Source organism: Crocodylus porosus, unplaced genomic scaffold (genome assembly GCF_001723895.1).
Source record: "Crocodylus porosus isolate Cpor-Errol unplaced genomic scaffold, CroPor_comp1, whole genome shotgun sequence".
NCBI lineage: Eukaryota > Metazoa > Chordata > Crocodylia > Crocodylidae > Crocodylus > Crocodylus porosus.
This window is the reverse complement of record NW_017728943.1, coordinates 115,255,574-115,278,724: the sequence shown is the minus strand read 5'-3', so window position 1 is coordinate 115,278,724 and position 23,151 is coordinate 115,255,574.

The window sequence follows — 23,151 nt, the reverse complement described above, 5'->3', positions numbered from 1 at the left end:
TAGGGGAAGGAAAGGGTAGGGTGATCTGATCTGGCTGTCCTTACTTGGGAAGAAGCTTGGGCAGTGTTGCGGGTTCTCCAGGGCCCACTCCTGGTATCCTGTCCATTCCTGCCCCCTGGGCACAAAGCAGTGCCTCCCATGGTAAAGCCTCCTCTGCAGGGGGCATCATTCCACCCTCTCTCCAGACACATTACTGGGCATGGGTTTTAAGGCCTAGCTGCATAAAGCTGTGCCTGCTGTGGCAAAGACTTCTGAAGGAGGGTGCCATATTGATGCTCCCTCTACATCAGCATCTGGGGCTGGTGCCCTGCTCACCACCCCTGGTTGTGCTACTGATTCTGAAGAAGACTTGAGCTATGTCCAGATTGCTGGAGCACCCTTCTAGAGGGCAGGAGCTAGAGTGTCAAACCTCCCCTGGGTAAAGGTTGGAGAGAACCTGTATCTCCTATTTCATGTGTGAGTTCCCTAACTACTAGGCTACTGGACTAACAAATGTAACCACCCACTACCTCCTCCACCAATATACAGCACCTATTATTCATGATTTTTGCCAAACAAATTTGGGACTTACCCACCTTTACGCACATACAGGCAGAACACAGTCCAGAGCATAATCAGTGGGCTAATGCATGCTTGCACACCCGAAGCTGGATCTCAAATTTCATGGATTCTCAAGAGGATTACCGAGAGGCTTCTTTGGCATTAGCTGGTAGTGACAGACTGTAGCCGTAGATGTGCTTGTTAGATGGGATCTGGCTAAGGAAGCCCTAGAAGTGGGTAGAAAGAGGAGGTTGCATCCTGTACTCTTTCCATAAATTACTACTCAGGGCATGCACCAACTCTTCATATCAAGGATTATGCTCTTCATCTTTACCTTATTCTGACCAAACACCAGCGTGCAAGTCTGTGCCTTGTTAGAGCATTACCTGATAGTAAAAAATAACATAGTTGGACTTTGGTGACATAAAGTATAACACTATGAATAATGAAGGTGGACCTATTACACACACTCACATTATATGTCCATTTGTAGAGCACCTACTAAAATAGGCTTCAGAGTGCTCACACAATATACATATTAAATAAATGATATTGTGATGTATGTGGTCTTTATGGAGAAGTTATAATGGGTAATGTAAAGAGGAATTCTCTCTTTTTGAAAAAAAGACATAAAATATAAATGAATCATGCATTGGCACTTACAGAAATCTAAATGCAGAAGGGGTTCAGTAATAAAGCAGCAACACCTCCCCGTGTGTTGCAGTACATAGCTCCATCAAACAGGAGCTCCTGTATCTAGATACCTGAGCCATGCTGACATATTATATTGTCATTTCAGAAGACCAAAGAAAAAAACTCCAGCTATTTCTGACTCCTCATCAACTGCTTCTTCTGCTATATTGTGCATTGGGGCACAAGGCACAGCTTGCATATTCACCTGCCATGATAAATTACATCAACCTCAGTTCCCTCAAGACAGAGTTACTGGTGCAGAGAGTCACTAAACACTACCAGTTGCTCTATGACACTATAGTTATAAGACAAAAAGATACACTGTGGAACCAAAAGATTATCCTGTGTGCTGGCATACCCAGGACTCAAACATAAGAGGGAGGGTAGGATTTTCATTCATGAAATACACTCCCACCTCAAACCCTCTTTTTCTAATTTAGATGTTTTGGATCCATTCCAATCATGCTACAATTTAAACATAGGAATAACTATGCTGGACCAGGTCAATTATTCTGTCTCTGGCAATGGCCAGTGCTATTCACAAAAGGTAGCAGAAAACCCCTGAAGCAGGCAGTTATGCAAAATCTGCCCTCAAGGCAGATATCTTCCTAATTAGATGCCAGCTTCATTCTTAAATTCTTTTAAAACTTCTCATATTCTGGTCTGACCTTGTCTTCCAGTGGTTGCACTGGGGACTGGGCCTTCAAATGAGGATTTTCCTTGGAAACCCCTATCTCCTCTTCTGGCTGACACAAGGGAGTGAGGAAAGGCTGTGATCTGCAATATGCTTGGACATACAAGTGTGAGAAGAATAAACACAATGCATATTGCTGCTCCTATTGCTATCATAAGCAAAAAGAAACTCAGCTGCTTTGCTTTCCCTTACCTGCCCTTGATTGTCAATTAAGTAGGTCAGTTTTCCACGTTATTTAGGACTTTTTTTTATTCTGCCTTTTTCACATATTTCACCGTACATATCCAGAAGGGTTTGGTTGTATTGCAAATAAACTGAGCTCGTGTCACTGGATATCAGTTTACTGTACATTTCACGGCGGAGTGCACATGGGCATTCATGAAACAAAAACAGCAGTCACGTATTGGGTGGGCCATAAATTGTTAGTGAATGAAGGCCCTAAGGGTTGTTTAAATATTGCAGTAATCATCTTGTCAGGCAAAGTCCCAAATTCTACTAAGATTAAGCTGACATTCATCAGGAATGGCACAATAGAAGGTTATTTAATTAGGATCACACTGGATTGGAAAACTGGCAGGAGGACAGAAATGACCCAAATTGGAAACATTCTGCTGAAAAGAAGCCAGACATGAAAAGCCTATGGAGCACAAAAGTATGCATGTGTGCCTTGTACACTCATGCATAAATTGTAATATATGTGTACACACAAGCTTTTAGATACATATAAATAAAGGTGATTCAAGTGTATACACAACACTTATGTGCACAGTGCATGGGATTTTCAGAATCTTTCAGCCTTAGACTAATCCTGTTCCTCTGTCAGCAGTGGTTCTCCCATTGATTTCAATTAAAGCACAGCCAAACCACCTCAGGATCCTTTTGAAAGACCTACCTAGTGTGTTTTTATCTGCCCTCAAAAGAGCCCTGAAAAATCACCTCCACCCACTCCCTTCACACAAAAAATGAAAAAAAAAACCCCAAAACCAAACTCTTTTTACCAAATGTCCCATGTGTTCTCATAGATCTCTTAACATAAACGCTGTCTGGATGACATAATTTAATCACCACACATTTAAGTAGTGTAAGACATGTAACTCTTCTGGTGATTTCACTCATAATTCCTGGCCACAGCTTCCTTCACCATTTCAGAATTGGTATCTACTGTGTTAGTCTTCTGCTACACTCAAAACAGTAACAAATCTGGTAAAAGCTGAATGTACATTAATGCCCTTCAACCCCAACAAAATAAAAAATAAAGACACATCCCTATGGATCACTGTTCCTTTTTAGTGAATAAATTACTTAACTTATTAAACTTGTCAAATAGAAAACACAAATAAGAGGACAGTTGACCTGACTGATTATCCACCCATTGCATGCAGGGCTTTGTAAATGTACCACTGGAACATTTATCATTGATCACTAGATAGCTGTGCTCTGCTTCTCGTTTTTTGTTTTACAGTTACTGGGGAATGCAATAGGCATACAACATCATAGAATTTAAAGTCTTTTGAGATGGGACAGGCTAAATAAAATGTAAAGTATTAATTGTTTGGTTGTCAGATGGGCACATTTACAAAGGGATTCAAAACTCACACTATCTGCTGTGTTTGCAAACCAGCAAATAGTGAAGGTAATTTAGGGCTTTGAATACCAATGCTGAGTACAATCACAGTGAATCAGATGCACATTACCAAACTGAAAACATTGTATTTATGCATTATGTTGGATCATGAATCAGATTTGTGCAAATTCAAATGCTAGACTACAAAAGTGTTTGCAAATTCATATACAACTATACCACTGTATAATTATATTACATTTCAAACAAAGGTACAATAGAGCAAGCTATCACGCTGAGGGACCTTTGTTGATTTCAGGGCACTTCTACAGCCAGGTTTACATGGCAGATTACTGCCAATTCATCTATACCCATTTGAGTAAACTGGCTGGCAAAGAGGGGCAGATTACCACTAATGGCTCTATTATTGAGAGAAGCTGCAACCATTAGCTATTTTACATACAGACAAAGGAGAATTTAATTGATGGCCCATCGCCCAGCAGACAGAGATGACAATTTCACCTTAATGCCAAACATTAAAAATTCACATGGCCATGGAGGAAGGAGGATGTTCATCCAGTCTGACTGAGAATATGGGGTATTCTAAAATATTTAGGGCAACTCAGCTGCTTACCTTAGGAAAGTGTAGGCCTGCAGAGAGAAAGATCACAAGTTATGAAAAGCCTAAAAAGCCACGTTCTGGACCCAGTTATTTTCCTTAAGTGTTGAAAAGGAGAGAGAAAAATTATATGCTGGAAAACATCTAGAGATGTTTGTATTCACTAATGAGAAAAAATGGAATAATTCTTTGAAGACGCATCTCATAACATTTTTTATACATGCACTTAGATGAAATTTCCCTCATTTAGCATACACATATATACGCATACATGCAATTAAATATTCATATGCACAAGCACAAATGCAAAAAGCCTTCATGTTGCATTAAACATAATACCTAAATTTAAGTAACCTCTGGCAATGTCAGCTTTATTTGCTTGTATGTTTGCATCATAATATCAGGTTTATCTTACTACTTGCATCACCAAAGATCCTAATATACTCTACAGACTACAGCATATACAGTGTTCTTTTTACCCACTGAAAGGCAGCAGGTAGGAATACCAGTGTCACAAACTCAGCTGTGGAGGGCCTCCAGAGCCCCGAGTTTCTCTGCACTCTGCTGCCACTTGCCCCAAGGAACAGACCAAGCAAGCTTTAACTCCACTGCCCTTATACCAGACCTTGCAACTGCAGCAAGAGCATCTCTTGCTAGGGACAGCCCTAGGGGCCTCACCATTGGGTTATGAAAGAAATTTTAGGTTCCTTGCTCTGAGAAAAGGGCTAAGCTGAAATATCACTCACCCAGAAATCACTCTTTAGACAGATAATCAGTAAGGAGACAAAACAAGAAAAGGATTTATTATGGATAATGTAGAAGAAAAGAATTATTCAAGCAAAACTGACCATAGGTATGAACACAGGAAAGAGAAAATAAGTAGTTGCTTACTAGGGCTGTGTGAAATTTTGACAAGTGTTTAGTTTTGAAGTTGTTTTGACATGTTTTAAGCTCGAAACAGTGAAATCAAAATGAAATAAAAGGCTTTGAAACAGCTTCAAAATTAAATGGGGGCACTGAAAATGTTTCAAAAGTTTTGAAGCATTTTGAGTTTTGAAACAGCCTGGTGGCATAAGGTGGGGGAAAGCCAGGGCTGCACGTTGTGTGGCAGTACCAGCCCCACAGAGCTCAGCCTGGTGGTGGGAGATGGCGGGAGAGCCAGGGCTGCGCTCTGCCTCCTGCCACTGGGCTGAGCTCCGTGGGGCTGGAAATGCCACTGGGTGCAGGCTGTGCCCAGTGCCAGTCCCAGGTGGCAGCAGCAGCCTCCTGTCATCCAGAGGACAGATACAGGGGCCAGCACCCCTGGGAGGAGTCCAGCACAGCCCCACAGCCCTCCCAGGGGTGTGGGCCCCCAGATCTGTGTGCAGGATGACAGGAGGCTGCCGCTTCTGGCAAGTGACATGAGTTTTGCTTGTCAGCACCTTGAGGTGCAGTTTCCCAGAAACCCCTGTGCCTACCTCCTTGAAACTTGACAGGCTTCATGACCTCAGAAGGGGACACCATCTCTCCAATTTTTATATGAATCTGGCAGGAAATTACACATTTTTAGGCATTTCCATGGTTCCCCATTATAGCCTATGGGAGAAACGTCCAAACACGTTGAAACAGAGAAACAGTTTCAACAAAACAAAATGGAACGTTGCTTTGAAACAAAATGAAATGATAAAACAAAACACTGTCCCTTCAAAATGGTGAAACAGAAATCAAAACGAAATGGTGCTGTTTTGCACAGCCCTATTTCTTACCCTTTCATCTGGTTACACCCTCACTGTGTTGAGAGTCCTGCCTGAATTCCCAGAGTTCCCTGTTCTTGTTGGTTCTGCCAGTCCTGACAGCTGGAGACCTTCACCCTCCAAAGCCTGAGATTCAAAGACCTTGGCTGCCTATGTAAACGCTCAAAGACTGTTGCGGGAAGGGGGTGTTTTAATTAGAGCAGCTCCTAGAGAGCTGCTGTAATTGAAACGGCTCACCGTCATGTGTATTGCCCTCTCAGTAATCTAGAGGTTCTCAACCTTATTAGATTCAAGAAACCCTTCCCTAGCATAGAAAAAATAGTAAAGCAATTCTTCGGTTGCAAAGAACTCAGAAAGACCACAACAGGTCAGAATATTTTTGACATTATAGATTCCATTTTAAAATCTCTGCATTCATGCTGTGAATCATGTGTAGAGATTTGCATGCTGAAGTGTGCTAACATTGGGCAGCACCTTTAAAAGGATCTCATGACAACCCAAGATACCATGGTACCCTGGTTGCAAATCACTGTAGTAGAGCGTCCCCACAACGGGTTCTGGATCGGGGATTGACCGTGAGGAGCAGACGGTAAGCTTTTTTGGGCACAATGCCAGGAAAAGAGATATCACACACAGACTGTGTGAGTAATGATGGGAGATATTTAAATCCGAGATCAATGTGAAAAGAAAAGGTTGATTATATAAGACTATATGAGCTTTGTCTCTTTATATTCAGACAATTAGATCTGAGCTGAGACCTGCAACTAGGTTACTTTGCATGCAGAAACATGGTTGATAGGTTAGAGCAAAGAGCAGAAAGCCCTCTGAATGGGAAGTGCCAATCTGAGATTAAGGTCTGAAGAGGAGCTGGGAAATAACTTTTAAAACTGCAATAATTGCAGTGGAAAATTGTGAAGGGGAAATATTTGTACACAGCAAGAGGTTTTTTGAAACATGTACATTGTAAGGTGTTAAGATATCGTTGGAGAGCCTATCTGAAGAAACATATGAAGAAGTACTGGGACAGAGGGGGCAGTTCAAAGTAACTTTAAAAGCTTTGCTCAGAGATCTTCAAAGAAGAGCAGATGAGGATGGCCAGACACCCGGGTACTGGACGATGTTCCATTTTGTCTGCTGTTCTTTTTCTGACCTTTTGGCATAGCAGCCTGTCTTGGAAAAAGGGGATGCCTCATCTAGTGCTGAGACTCTGTGCTGTGCTTCTTGGAGAGCAAACACAGAACTCACAGCATGGGAATGGAGGGTACTTTTAGCTACTTTTATGTCCTCCATATCCTGAGTTGTTCCAGGACCTGCATAAGCCCCTAGGACCTGTTCAAATTATGGCTGCCTGTGGACCAGCATGCTGCCTGGAATTTCTGTTGCAGTCTCTCCTAGACCTAGTAAGCTGTCTGACTCCAAACACAAAGGTTTGATAACTGACTTTTGCCAGGCCTGTTCCAGTGAATCTTCCTATAGATCTCTTGTGGTCAACTTCAGGGCTTTACCAGCTCTATTTTATCTCTCTAGCACCGTCAGTTGATGCAAAGCAGTCAGATCAAGGTAAAGATCTCATCTTAAAAGTGTGAGATTTTGCTCATTTTCTTTTATTAACCAAGTATTGCCAATGTAGAGAAGATGTTGTAGCAGCTAAAATAAGGAGTTGTGCATCCATTTCTTTTCCTTTAACTTGTTGTTTTTCTCTGTATATCTATAGGTACCTGTGTGACAGGATCTAGTATCTCTCAATAACTTACATTTTCTAGTGAGAAATTATAAAAGGTCACATCCCAGTTATGTGCATCCAGCAAAGACTGGCACGCTGTAAGTGGCAGGAGGAATTGAGCTTATCACTATCTTGAAAGATATGGTAGAGACCTGGATTGTTTCTGCTTTTTACCCAATGTTAGTTTTAATGTAAAATGTACAAACAAGCTTCGGAGCAGGACTTGTTGCCTATAAAGTCTTGAGCGGTCTTTATTTCTGGCCTCATGGCTCTTAATTACTTTCTGGTAAGTAGACCAGCTACTATGAGGAGTAAAGGGAGCCACCACAGAGGCTCTTCTATACCCTGGTGAGTAAGACTATCTTGCAAAGTAGGAGATATAGGTTATGATGCAATGACTGGCTCTGTGGATGCGGGGGGACCAGTGGATGTGGTATACCTTGATTTTAGGAAGGCTTTTGATACGGTCTCCCACAACACTCTCCCAGGATGGCTCAGTGTCTAGTTGGCAACTTGTATCAAGTGGAGTGCCCCAGGGGTCAGTCCTGGGGCCAGTTTTGTTCAATGTCTTCATCAACGACCTGGAAGATGGCATAAAGTGCACCTTCAGTAAGTTTACAGATGACACCAATATGGAAGAAATCAAACTTCACGTTGTGGTTGAATCAGAATGGACACCAGCAGCTTTTCTCTATTTAAGGCTATACTGTGATCACAGGGAGAATTCCATACAGCATGGGGAATTACCCACTTGTCTGTTTCAAAGTGTTTTTCAAACTCTCTAAATTTACAAGCATATTTATACTTAAGACAGAGAAAGAGAAAAAAATACAACCTTGGACAGTAAATCAATGATCTAACACACACACAGACATACAGGCTGTTTACTTAAAGAAGAGTGAAACATAGTGCTTATAGAACTAGCTATCAGTTTTTGGTTTCTCAGAGAGAAAAATAAACTTAACATCCATACACAGGGTAATATATCAAGACAAAACAATGCATGCAGGATTCCTTATCTCAGAACATTTAACTGAAATAAGCAGTAGCAGCACATCTGGTCTCTGTCAGTTTTCTTAGTCAAGTTAGGAGCCAGAAGCCCAACTAAATTTACTACCACACCAAGTTGTGGGGAGTAGTAGATACACTGGAGGTCAGGAATAGGGTTCAGAGTAACCTAGACAAATTGGGGGATTGGGCCAAAAGGAATCTCATGAGGTTCAACAAGGACAAGTGCAAAGTGCTGCACTTAGGATGGAACAATCCCATGCACCCATACGGGCTGGGGGCTGACTGGCTGGGCAGCAGCTCTGCAGGAAAGGACCTGGGGGTTACAGTGGACAATAAGCTGAATATGAGCCAACAGTGTGCCCTTGTTGCCAAGAAGACTAATGGTATACTGGGCTGCACTGGTAGGAGTGTTGCCAGTAGATCAAAGGAAGTGATTATTCCCCTCTATTAAGCACTGGTAAGGCCACATCTGGAGCAACGTGTTCAGTTTTCAGGGCCCCGGTATAGAAAGGATTTCGACAAATTGGAGAATGTCCAGTGGAGGGCAACAAAAATGGTGAGGGGGCTGGGGAACATGACTTATGAGGAAAGACTGAGGGAACTGGGCTTATTTAGTTTAGAGAAGAGGTGACTGAGAGGGGACTTAATAGCAGCCTTCAACTGCCTGAAGTGGGGTTTGAAAGAGGATGGAGCTAAACTATTCTCAGTGGTGGCAGATAACAGAACAAGAAGCAATGATCTCAAGTTTCAGTAAAGGAAGTTTCAATTAGAGATTAGGAAGAATTGTCTCACTAAGAGGGTAGTAAAACACTGGAACAGGTTACCCAGAGAGGTTCTGGAATCTCCATCTTTGGAAGATTTCAAAATCCAGCTAGACACAGCTTTGTCTGGGATGATCTAGTGGGAATGGTCCTGCTTTGAACAGAGGGTTGGACTAGATGACCTCCTGACGTCCTTCCCAACCCTAACTTTGTATGATTCTATTAATCTTCTCAGGCTTAGGCAACCCTGGCATCCAGGTCTTCCATTTACTGAGTGACTGCATTAACCAGCTGTGTAAAATGTGGGTGGCGGCAGCAGCTCCTACTCCAGGAATAGTTTATAAAGAGGGAGTCGTTCTCAGTTCTTGCAAAAAAAAGGTTGTAGAAGCCTATCCTAAGGACAGGTCTACAGGCCTTGAGTCCCACCTGGATGGAAGCACCACTGGTGGACCTGATTCAGGTACCTAACTTCTAGAAAGAGAGCAGCAGTTCACGTATACCCCTGTGATAAGTGCTTCCTACTGGCTGGCTCAGTGGCATCTCTCTCAACATGTGGTTTTCTTTTTAAATCTGATATACTGCTCAACTTTCCCCATGCACTACATAGGGAGTCTACGTGCCTAACTGGGCTTTGGATTTCATTCTGGGAAATTAGCTTGGGCCTTAGCTGCCCAGTGTGCTGTGACTGCCATGCATCACTTTATCTGCGTGTACAAATCCTGTACTGAAATTTCAACATGAACCATATTCCTAATCAGAAAATATCTCTCTCAGCTCTGCAGGAAAAGATATTAAACCCTAAATGGGGGCTTGCCTTCCAGTCTCATTATAGAAGATGCTTTAAAACTGATCTTAGTGACAAGATTAGAAATAGCATCAAGACCCTGTCTGTTATTCAAATGTTTATGCCTTGGAGACAACACCATTTCTTACCTTTGTAGAGAATGGCTATTTACCCTGGTACATGAGCCATTTTGATTTTTGGAAGTGTTAGTGGTCTTGCCAACTTTGCCACCCTTCAATCTTAACACTGGGTATTTTTTTAATTTTTACTATTTATATTTATTTACACAAGGGGTTTTTTTTGTCTGGAAATTCCTTGGGAAAGAAGTAAAAATGCAGACTAACACATATACCAGAAGTTCTATTTATATATAAGAAAGAGCTAAGTCACATTCCTGAAGAGTAGACTTTCAGAACAATGCCAAAAATCATGAGAGTTGCCAATATTGCAGAATCAACACTTCAATATTGCAGAATATTGCAATATTGCAATATTGCAGAATCAACACTTCAAAACTATCTCAACACAATCTCAACCAATTCCATTTCACATCAAAAGAAGTTTGGTCAGTTTTGCTCCAGTTAACAACAGCTGTCTGTATTTTTCAATTCTTCAAGTTTTTGTATAAGTATTTCAGAACTCTACAATTGCTTTGCATAGCTTTAATTAGCTTTGTATTCCAGTAGAACAGTGACTCTTTGACCTATGGTACTGAATGTACCTATCTGAATCCTTCATTTCAGCTCTGAAAAGTCTTTTAGTTAGTTTAATAACAAGAAGTTTGCCTAACAAAAGGAAGAGAAGAGTTTCACGAGGGTAAAGTGAAACAAAATCTTAATTATATGCATTCACAAAGCCTAAGGTACAAGGAAAATTATTAGAAATCCAGGAGAGACATATGGCTGAAGTATCATAGTATCATAGTACTTAGGGTTGGAAGCAACCTAAACAGATCATCCGATCCAACCCCTTGCCCCAGGCAGGACCGGGTGCTGGGATCATATCATCCCAGCCAAATATCTGTCCAGCCTGCTCTTGAAGACCCCTGAGGTAGGAGAGAGTGCCATGTCACTTGGGAGCCCAGTCCAGAGCCTGGCAGCCCTAACTGTAAAGTAATGTCTCCCTATGTCCAGTCTAAACCTTCTCTCTAACAATTTGTGGCTGTTATTCCTAGTAACCCTGGGTGGTGCCTGGGGGAACAGAGCCTCTCCCAATTCTCACTGGTCCCCCCTGGTGAGTTTGTATATGGCCACCAGATCCCCTCTCAGTCTTCTCTTGTGGAGGCTGAGTAGGTTCAGGCCCTTTAGCCTCTCTTCATAGAGCCTGCCCTGATGCCCCTTGACCATGTGAGTGGCCTGCCTCTGGACCCTCTCAAGGTTAGCCACATCCCTCCTGAAGTGCAGCACCCAGAACTGGATGCAGTACTCCAACTGCGGCCTGACCAGTGTCGCATAGAGGGGAAGGATCACCTCCTTGGATCTTCTCGTGATACATCTGTAGGTGCACAACAAGGTGCGATTAGCCTTACTGACTGCTTCCTTGCATTGGTGGCTCATGTTCCTCCTGGAGTCAACAATGACTCCAAGACCCCTTTCTGCCACCGTGTTGACAAGAAAGGAGTTCCCCAGCCTATAGGTGTGTTGCTGGTTCCTTCTCCCTAGATGCAGTACACTGCACTTGTTTGTGCTGACTTCCATCTTATTCTTATCCGCCCACCCCTGTAACCTGTCTAGATCTAGCTGGATTCTCTCCCTCCCCTCCAGCGTGCCCACCTCGCCCCACAACTTGGTGTCATCAGCAGATTTGGACAGCGTACATTCCACACCCACATCCAGATCTCTGAAAAAGATGTTGAACAGTACAGGTCCCAGGACCTTTAAACTTTGTGGAGTTTGCTTTATGTACCAAAGAATCTAATACCACCAGTAGAAGCACAAAACTGAACTCTCAATAAATGGCAAACAAAGGGACAGACAAGAAAATCTATCTAGTACCGCATTTCTTGTTGTCTGCTATGTTGGCTAACCTATGAGACTTCTTCATGCTAAAGATATGTGATGCAAGTGCTGATCCTACTGTTGAAAGGAAATCTCTTCTCTTGGCAGACTTATTTTCCACCCTGTCAGAGGAAGGAACTCTAAACACACTATGCATTCATGTATCATCTCCTAAGGTAGTCAGGGGACAACATGTGGAAAGAGTAAGGCTACACTGCTGGTTTGTGCAGGTAGGCAGACCGTTCTTAATTGGGGGTCCATGCCAGGGTGAGGGCAGAACTGGCAGGGGTATGGCTGGGGAGAAGTGATATCAGGGCATGTGGGGCTGAGTAGGGAACCGCTGTGGCAGGTAGAAAGCATGTTGTAAAACAATTGCTTCAGTCAAGCAAGGTTGCCAAACCAAGAAAAAAAATTACCATCAATCTTTAAACTTTTTGCTGACAACCAAACTTCATCATCATCTTTTTTTTTTTTAACACTATGGCTGATATCAAACCTCTAAATTTGAACCCAGCCCTTGTTCATGGCCATCCAAGAAGGATTACATTCACGTTATTTATAACTATGTCAGTAATGTTTGTGGATTGTCAGTTAAAAAAAATGTTGGGTCGGCAACACGGGTACAGAGAGACTATAGGGTCTGGGTAAGTTTGTTTGTGGGTCCTTTTTCTCCTGAAGGACAGACAAAGATCCTGGCACACCCTTGCAGGCAGCATATTTTTAACTATTTTAGATACCTGATTAATCCTTGTTCAATAAAAGGGCCTTGTGCTCTGCTCTTTTTCTATAAAAGCTGTCTTTCTGCTTGATCTCCTCTTCTATTAACCCTGGCCTTACCATGCAAATTACACAATTTTTTGCACTTTGGAGCTAGCAAATTACATTTATATTTGTATTATGTTAGAAGATTTCATGCATGATTGAGCCTGTTTACACTGTTCCCATCTGATCTTAAAGGTGTCTCTGACTCAGTTGTTTGAGAAACAATTTGCTTCTGCAAAAAAGGCTTTCAAAAATTGCCTGAAATGCCAAGAAGAGGAGGAAGAGAGAGAGAAGCAGGATACCTCAGAGAATACATCGCTGCTTAAAATATCAGTTAAATATCTTTATTCAAGGGTGATTTGCACAAGAAAACAACATGACCTCTGGGGGATTTTTTGCTTTTTCAAAATAATTATAAAGGCCTGAAAATGAAATTATATTTTTTTCACATTTTGTTTTAAATTTCTGTTGACAGAAGTCACATCAGTGATTTTGACCAGGAGTACCTAGGCTGTCAAGGAAAACTCAAGTGAACTAGTAGAGAATTCCCAAGGAGAACTAATCTAATTATTGCAAAAGACATAAAAATATGAATGAAATCTGGCTAACAGAAAGAGGCAATTCTTTTTTCTCGGCCTATATGTACTCTTCAAGTCTTTCCCTTTAAGTCAGCCATGGTGATTATACCTAAATGAGTGAAAATGGATGGTTTCAGTACTCCAGCACTATAAACAGCAAACAAATGAAGTTTACATGAATATGAATAAGTGTGGTACTAGCCCAGGACTGGAAACCCTAGACAATGCTGCAATACAAACAAATAATTAACTGAGAGGAAGCCTCAAATGAGTTCTCCATCAAAGTCTGGAAACACCAGATTTGACATTCCTGATATAAAAATTTGATATTTTTAGGCCTGTTGCTTAAAAAGAAAAATACAAGTCACAAACAAGAAACTTCAAACTTTCTGTGCATGTCACAATCCTTGTGCAAGTCACCTTTAAAATTGCAGTTTTCCAGAACCTCAGCTCTTGATTATTAAACTGAGTGGCAGATGCTCAACATCTGGAGAAAATCAGGTCTGATTTGGTGACCATGCTGTTCTGATGAAAACATCGTAATGACAGTTTAGTGTTATATCACATTGCATTGCAATTTAAAGGTGATTAAACTCTTAAAAGGAATTATAAAGAGATGCCTGAAGAAAGGTGTAATGTGACTCTTTCATTTATGGCTGAAGTGATAATTCTGTTGTTAATAGTCCTTACCTCCCTCCTTACCCTAAATAATGCTTTTTTAATCCCCTGTCCTTTTACTTTTATTTTAGCTTTTGTCCTTGAGCTCCACATCACTCTGACAAAGGTTTTAAAAAGAGCGGAGCCAACAAGCCTTGTGACTGGCTAATCTACAAAGCCACATCACCTCCCTATTGTTTCCGTAGGCCTCTCAGCCCCTTTCCTTGTATTTATTGCAGTCTTGTCACACCTCAATTTATACTTTAACTGTGACATCTTCAGAATAAGGATTGTGTCTTTTGTTCTTGGGGATATGTAACAGGGTCCTGGCATTGATTAACCATAGTTATTGACAGTATATAATGCCACATAGAGAAACTACAGATTTCTATTAAAGTAGGACACCTAAATGTAAATTTTAGGTATTCAAATCACTATTAGAAACAGAAGAGATAATTTAGTAAGCTTGCATGCAGGATTTAATGCTCAAAGTTGGATTTGGGTTGTTTCTTCGTCCATGGACATTTTGATATTGTCCCCAGTATTACTCAAGATGACATCCAAATATTCTTCTGAAAGTTTCTCTCTCTAAGGAAGTGGCACCTCAAGAGTCAGGCAAGGCAAGGTTCTTCAAAATATTATGACATTTAAGGGATGAAGACTTGATGGCACCAAAGTAAACAACAAGCTTTTCTTTTGGTAAACATATAGCTAAATGACTGTACAGCTCTAAACCATTTATTTCTTTTCTGATCATCATCAACAAAAATCTGGATTTATAAATTAGCATTCTGGCAAAATTGCCAAGAAACTATATGCAAAGGTCCAGGGTAGAACTTACAGTCTGTTCTTCTCCCTGCATCTGTCTCACTGAGCCACACATCCTCTAACTTGCTCTGTTTCTCCTGGTCCCACATACAGCCCTCCCTTGGCTGCCCTGGGATCCTACTTCAAAAAGAGGGCTAAAAAATGCTTAACCTGTGGTCTAGTGGTTAGAGGAGTCAAAACCCCTCAGATCAGTGGAGAAAGGGTCTAGTACCAGTCTCCCACTTCATGGGAGAGTGTCTTAATAAATCAGCTACTTGAGACTAAAATGTGGGAGGGCCCTCCTGTTCCTCATCCAGTGTCTAATACCCATTAGCCATGGGCTTTTGCCAGGTAGAATTCCGTGACTTGTGCATGCCCAATGTATGTGAGTACATAGATACATACTTGCACAGCCAGTATGTAACTTATTTACATGTCCACATTTTATAGGTAAAAGAACTGCAAGCTGTGCACAAGTGTAAAAAATGCCAATTACACTGCCATTTGTGTGCCTAAAGAGTAATGGCAATGTTGAGGAGATGTTGTTGCCAGGATAGTCTAGAAAATGAGAAGCAAGGATTCTTGTGGGTAAGATGTTTATCAGACCAACTGCATGGATGGAGTAGACAGAAGCAAGTTTTCAGGTATCACAGTATCCATCCTCTGGCATCTCTAAGTCATAGCCGTCCCTTGGGGGGAGTGGAGGGGAGGGTGAATCAGGGTGACTGCCCCAGGCCCTGCACACTGGGGGGCCCTGTGGACAATGCGGTAGGGCACTACCATGAAGGGCACCACCACTCAACGAGGCTACTGCATGCCGCCAGCTTCATGCTCTGACCACTCGCCATCCACTTTCCCCTCAACCCCACACAGGACCCGCACAGGCTGATATGCCCCAGGCCCTGCACATCCCTAAGGTCGGCTCTGCTCCAAGTAGTAGTAGAATTGGGCCCAATATACACCAAGGTGAAGTTCTAGATTTTAATAGTATACTGTGGTACACTTTTGATAAAGAAGAGTATACCTCACCCCTTTAACAAGAGCTGAAGAGAAAGGAGCTCTGCAGGGAGCTGCCTGCCAATGATGGACTGTGATGCTTTGCCTGAAGACAGCAAGTGAAGGGGCTTGGAGCCAACAGCAAACTAAGGCCCAGGGCTGGGTAGGAGTCCTTGGTATCTAACCAGGGGCCTAAAGGTTTAGTTATTACCCAGAGTGCTTATGTTTTCGGTTTAAGTTGTGACTAATAGTTTGGGTGGGTCTAGAAAGGGGTGACTTGTTGGAGATCCCATTAGTGCCCAAGGGGCATATGACAGCCTTGAGCCTTGCCAGGGTTAAGCACAAGGCTGACAGGGGTCCAGAAACCCAGTTTCCCCGAAAGGGGCAAAAACAGCCTAAAGAGGTGAGAACCAAGGCCAGGGAGTCCAGAGAGAGGTGGAGCTTGGGATCCAGGAGGCCCAGGATGGACAGGAACAGGGGATAGAGAGTCCACAGCCCAGAAAGGAGCAGAGATTGGGGCCCCAGCCAAAGTGTGGAGGTCTAAGGCTGCTTGGTGGTATGGGGCAAGGTGCCCACGTAAGTGATGATTGGAAATAACTGCAACTGCATAGTTGTAGGGACGGTTTGGAGGCCACGATTAGCCCTTAAGGTGATGAGCAGCAACGCTAGTACTCCTACAAGATCTTGTGTAGGGAGCTCTAGGGCAGCCTCCCTTTTCTAAAGACATAGTAACAGGAAGGCATAACAGGAGAATTAAAGGAGAGATTGCGCAAAGGAAGCAGACAGGACAAGAGCTGTGAGAGTATTCTAGGGGCGTTATGGCCACCCCTGGGGTAGGACTCTGTTACACCAATACATGACCCTATGCCAAAATGTAGACATTTATAATGTTCACTCAAGGTATTCCCCTTCTCCTATCCTCCACCCCAGTCTTTATGTTTAATTTGTGTTCCTTTAAATTCTATCCAAGACTGGAACTGGGGCATGGGCAGTTTTGCCCAGTGGTTAGGCACCTGAAAAAAGGGTACATTCCAGATTGGTTTGCCAGGAACTGGGTACTGAGGGGCCAGATTCTGGAACTGGAACTGGGAGCCTAGCCAGAGCCAGAGACGGGGTAAGCTAAGTGTTAACCAAGATCAGAAACCAAAGGCTGGAGGAAGAACTCAGACCAGAACCAAAAGCAGAAAACTGGACTCATAGGATGCTAAAGGTCCTACCAGAATCAGAATCCAGGTGTCAAAACCAGACAATCTGAAAGGAAGTACACAGTGTGTCAAGAGCAAGAACTGTTACCTTTGCCTAGAAAAAGGTGCTATGAGCTGGGCTTAGTTTTTAAGGACTGGAGCAGGTGGGACCTGTTGCCTCTGGCCTCAAGGGACTGGCTGCTTTGATTGCTTTTTCATTCCAGTTGGGACCAGGGCATTGTCCTGGGTCTGCTGCAGGTGGTGCCTCTTCAAGGGATGAATTGCCCTGCCTCCCTGATCGAGGCTGGACTTGTGCTCTGGCTTCATTACAAGAACCAGTATTAAGTATATATGATTGAAAATTGTAGTATTTCTAACCCAAGTAGAAGCAGTAAATGCCAGAAGTGTCTCAAGAACAGTTCACTCCTAGGCCAGCTCTAATCCAAGAACTCATATAATTTGCCACATCTGGATACCTGAACGCAGAGGTGGGTATGGGAAGGGGGGAGGAGGGGTGCAGTGGTGCAGCTTTGGTTACCTAAACTTTAAAACCAACTGTCTAGATGGAGCAACCACATTTCTATTCAGGCAATGCTGACAGTATCAATTGCCTTCATGGCTCATTGTCATGTCCCTGATTCTTTGAAATCTCTCTGGACTCCACAAGTGTTAAAAATCATCTCCCCTTTTTGATGGTCTTGATATTCCACTATTCCAATGATCCTTTCTTCTGCAATGTTGCTCTCTGTTAGCCACTCCTGGTAATATCTTTCTTCTATTACACAGGCCTGCAGATAGTTTTTTAGCATTAGCTGAAATCCTTAACTCAGTAGTGGTAATATTAATTTAGGTGTGACTGACAGTTAACTATTAGAGGTACTGTCAGGACACTCAAGAAGCCTAGATTTTAGTGAATCTGAACAAGACACACATTTAACTATAATGACAGGACTAGTGACACAATCTCTTTTGAACATTTTGGCTATTTTTTGCCTGTTTGTTGTGATTTTTTAGACTTTACATTTAATCTAGCAAATCAGTGCATATTCCAATAGTCACATTTGTTTTTTATTTGATCTTAAACTAAAGATCTTAAACTGATCTTAAACTATAGTGTTAGCCCTCTATATTAGTAAATAATTCTAATTTCTCTTTAACTGGACAAAAAATTTGCATTGTGTTTATATGTGATGCAGTGCCACACCCTCCCTGTAATCAGAGAAAAATCTGTTGTGTCATATATGATAATATGCTCTGCACCTATTTTTCAAAATCCTAGGTCCACCCATGCCTGCCCGCCAATCACTGTTTTCCATGGAGAAACTGTGTGATCATTCTAGATTCTAGAAAGTCATGGGCAATGCCCATTGCCCAATAATCTAAATGACACACAGAAGGAACCATTCATATACTGCTCTTGGTTGCAAGGCCACTGTCTCTCTCAGTCCCCAAAGGTGTAGAAGCAGAGGACGGGGTAACTGCTCTGGAGGAATATTTCTCATCTCTTACCCTCTTGACAAAGAGTCTGCAACAGAGTTCACATATCCTAAAACTGCATTAATTTATCCACTGATCAGTCATAGAATTAGATTGGCACAGCCCTATACTTTGTAATTTGTGAGTTCTGTAATACAGTTACTTCTGTGATAGATCTACGCTGGGCACAAGCCCCCATGCTTCATGGAATAACATAAGGAAACCCCATGCTTCCTGGCCTCACATACTTTTATTACAAGGAGTAACTGGACACTTCTTTGTTTATGTCATTTTTTTATTCTCTTCCTCATACCAACAAGGAATCCTTTTCTAAAACATTATTTTATATTAAAGCCTCCATAAGACAAGTTGCAGTGCAAAATGACTATTTTGATTTCAAATGCATTTTAACCATTATTAATAAGACTAGACTACAATCTAGCTTCCTTAAATTTAGCAAATATTCAGCATTGCCACAGCACTTCAATACCCAGATTTTAAGTTTTCTACTCCTAAAAAGCTATGACAATTTGTAAACGGACAAAATATGAGAAGAGACATTTTACAAGAATAATTTATAATGCATTCTGTGGATTAAAAAAAGAGAGAGAGAAAAAAGAAAAATTACCCTTTGGGCAAAGCTTAAAATACTGTAGGTGTGTCAAAAGCTAGCAAGCAAAACACGGGAAAGCCATTTATCCAAAATTAAATTGCTTTGCAATACTAAGGTTAATGGAATCAGGGTGGAGAAAAGAGGGTGAGACAATTTTGTATAGTTAAAACCTTCAACCTAAACTAAGCTAATATGAGTAAAGTACATGAACATTAAACATAGCTTAAAACACTCTGAATAATTAGCAACAGTTAGGAGGAAATTTCAAGGGAAAGAAAGGCCATTATGTAGCTTCCCAGAATGCTGATGTCTGTGCCTAGCTCTTAAATTGCAACCCTGTTGAAAGGATAGCAGTAGGACTATTACCTTGACAGAGCCCAATTTCTATTTCTAACAAGCTCCAAATTGGTTCACTTTTACAACAAGGTTAAATAATTCCAAGCTCCCACTGATTAAAAAAAAATCTGCAATCAAAGAACTGAAGTCAGCAATGAAGTTCTGTAGGGAGGAACAGTGTCATTACCGGTCCCCACTAGGCGTTCAGTGGCAATACAGGAAATGCTGATATTCTGTTTGGACCTTAATCAGCCCTAATAGCAATGGATGGAACACCTGTTACTGATTTCAGCTGTTTTGGGATGATGCAAATTCAAATCCAAATAAGGAGACCCTTGTTTTCTTATATTCTGATAGTAGCTTTACACACTAAGCCCACTACGTCATTTCCTGAGCACCAAACCGTAAAGTTACATAGGAGTATTATCTACCTCACTTGTTTTCTATGCTAGTTGAATGCCAAATTTAGTGTTGGTGATACTGTTTTACTATTTGCATCTAGGCTTCTGACAGCTGTGGGAAAAACCCCCCAAAACAGCACTCTCATGTAAGAGACAGCGCAATAGTTCAACCCAGCTTCGTAGCATCTATATCGATTGGGTGCTTCAGTGGGGCTTTTTGGCATGTTCTTCTATCTTGTATCTATCTTTTTAAGCAGCCTTGACTAACATACACCTGTGCAATGTACACTACTTATAGCAGTGCTGAATAGGTTCAGAGACTTGCCAGGAATTTCACTTGTTCCAAGTTGGCCTACTGAACAATTCAACTTGTAAAATTAATGACTACCAAACCAAATAAATACTTAAGTGAAAATCTTGTGAGCAAAGATTTTTTTCTCTCCAAAACCACTAGCAGTGAGATGTTCCCACCTCCATCACTAGAAGTAAATAGTTCAGTGATTTGAATAGTTGTCAGTTTCCAATGTTTCTCATTATTAATTTATGTATTCGGTCCCTTCTAGCTCTATTTCTCTATGACTCTGTGTATACGCTGTAATCCGAGTTAGGCACATACAAGTAGTATGGGACTTTTCGTGCCTCAGAAAGCTTCTAACCTACAATCCTTATACAAAGAATTTGATTTCTTAATATTCTCTTAACTGATTGCACCATACTTCCATATTCATGCTTTGTTTGCACACAACAGAATCCAGACAAGTTACTGGAGTCCAAGGAGACTGCACACAAAGGAAAGAACCCCTCTTTTTTTTTTTAAAGAGTTTTTAAAAAAGGAAAAAAAGAAAGGTCAATGCAACACAATTTTTGTTGTAACTGTTTTCACACAAAGACCCTTTGCCCTTAAAAAAGTGTATGATATAAGCCAAATACCTCCATGCTCTCAACTTGGGTATTTCTTTTTAAAAAATAAGATCATTTGTAAGAGAATCTTGTTCAGTCATTTATAAATAGTCACCTTTGTAAACCAAGAAATAACCTTGTTTAAAAAACTACCAACATTGTTGTTCTGTTGTCACCCACTGGTAATTGAAAATGTGTTTCTGTCAGTTCCTCCTAAGACAGAATGTAATTCTTTCTAAGATCTTGATCTTAAATTGGCAAAAAAGTCAGTGATAAAGCAGCAAGAAGTCCCTACTTGTTCTTTGCACTGGTGATATTGCTACTGCCCTTTCTTATAATCTAAGACATTTTTCTTACTGACTTCTGTAAAGCAGCAATAAGGTGTTATTTTTCTGTAGGGCTCTGCTACAGAAATGGTACTGAACAAGGAAGTCTTTCCATTATACTGAAACTAGCTGAATGAAGAGAACTTGTATTTAAAAAAATTCACATGGGGCAAAATCCTGAAGTCTTTACTCCTTTACTCAATTTTTAACTCCGTCATCGTTAATTACAATGAGAACCTTGCCCAAGTAAGTCTGATTAAAAATTGAATAAGCATCCTGTTTTCTCTTCCTAAAGCATCAATATTCAGCCTACAGTTCTCAGGCCCTGAGCTTCTCTTCAGTCTTAATGGGCTCCTATAGATATGCAGTGAGGCTGCTCCAATGCGCTGTAAATCCAGCATATCGGAACAGACTCGATTAATCAAGTCTGTTGAAGTGTGGAGATTAACGTGCTCCAGCAGCCTCCAGTGTAACATGTTTCAGTGTCCCCACACAGAAAAATTGCAGCAGGATGCTTTAAACTAAAGCTCATTGATGAGTTTTAGTTTGATGAGTTTTAGTTCAAAGCACTCCGCCACCATTTTTCAGCATAGGGACATTGATACACTGGACGCTCTGGCACTTTTAATTACCATGGCTTGCACTCCCCCCCACCACCTCCTGGACCATAGCTATAAACTGACTGGTGCCGTTTGCTCTGTACGGTCTTATACAGCATGTAGATCCTGCCTCAGATGGTGCATGGAGTACTAATCAAACAGGCCTGTACTATGGGAGGCAACACTTGCTCTTGTTGGAAGGAAGACTTGCTGTTGGGATCTCACTGACAGGAAGCGTTCTGCCTCATCTCATACAGTAGTTCAGATGAGAACATAGAAATTGCCATACAGAATCAGACCAGTGGTCCATCTAGCTTAATATCCTGACAAGACTGTGGCCAGTAGTAGATACTTTAGGGAGATGTGTACAACAACCCCCACCATGAACCATTATGAAATAACTAATCATAAGGGATTTTTTCCCCCTAACTCCTAGTCAAGTGTCAGCTGATGCTCTGAAGCAAACATATGCCTCTCTTCTAAAAATAATTTATTCTTTGTCTAGCATAATTGAGGATTTTCTCATCCAGAAATGTCATTCTTTTTGAATGGGAAGCACTGAATATAGTTCAGGGACTGAGATCAGTCAGTAGAAGTAAGAGGAGATAGGGCCTACAGATTCTTACAGGGTCACAGACTGGACAGAACAGCATAGTACTTGAGCTGAAACTGAACAGGAATGCAATAGCCCTACGTTCCTTTTATTCTAATGATCTGAGACATTCTGCAATAGCTGGAGTATGAGTCAGTACCTTTCTGGGACTCCGAGCTGTAACATAATTCCATAAAAGCCATAGCAGAGGACAGTTTTTTCCTCCCCCTTTGATTTTTTCACTGTAAGTTAATCTCGGATATAATTCATTTTGCATTAGTGAGCTGCAGCTATGGGTTACCTACATGGAAGACTATACTGAGAAAATGTAGAATTAGAGAAGTGTTGAATCAACAGAGTGGAGAGTCAGGTCTGCTATTTATCTGCAGCAAGTGCATTGTTGGCAACAGAATAAAAGCACCATAGCCCTGTATGTGTCATTCACTTACCTGGAAGGAATCCCTCCAGGGTCAAGGGGGTAATGCAGTTCATTCACCATCACCCATTTACACCTAGGCCTCTCTCTGATGAGAGTGCAAAGAAGGCAGCTAAATGTGAGAGTGAATTTTCATTGTGGACCCCTCTCCTTTAGTCTCTAGACTGGGGCCACTGACTCATGTCCATTAGGCCACTGAAAAGCAATCAAATGGCAAAGATTTTCAATCACTACTGGCTCAGGGTTGGATTCAAACCAGTGACCTGGAGGTGAAACACTCCACATCCCATTACTAGCCCTCTAAATAATTCTTCCCCCACAGATGGGATTTCTCTCTCTCTCTCTCTCTCTCTCTCTCTCTCTCTCTCTCTC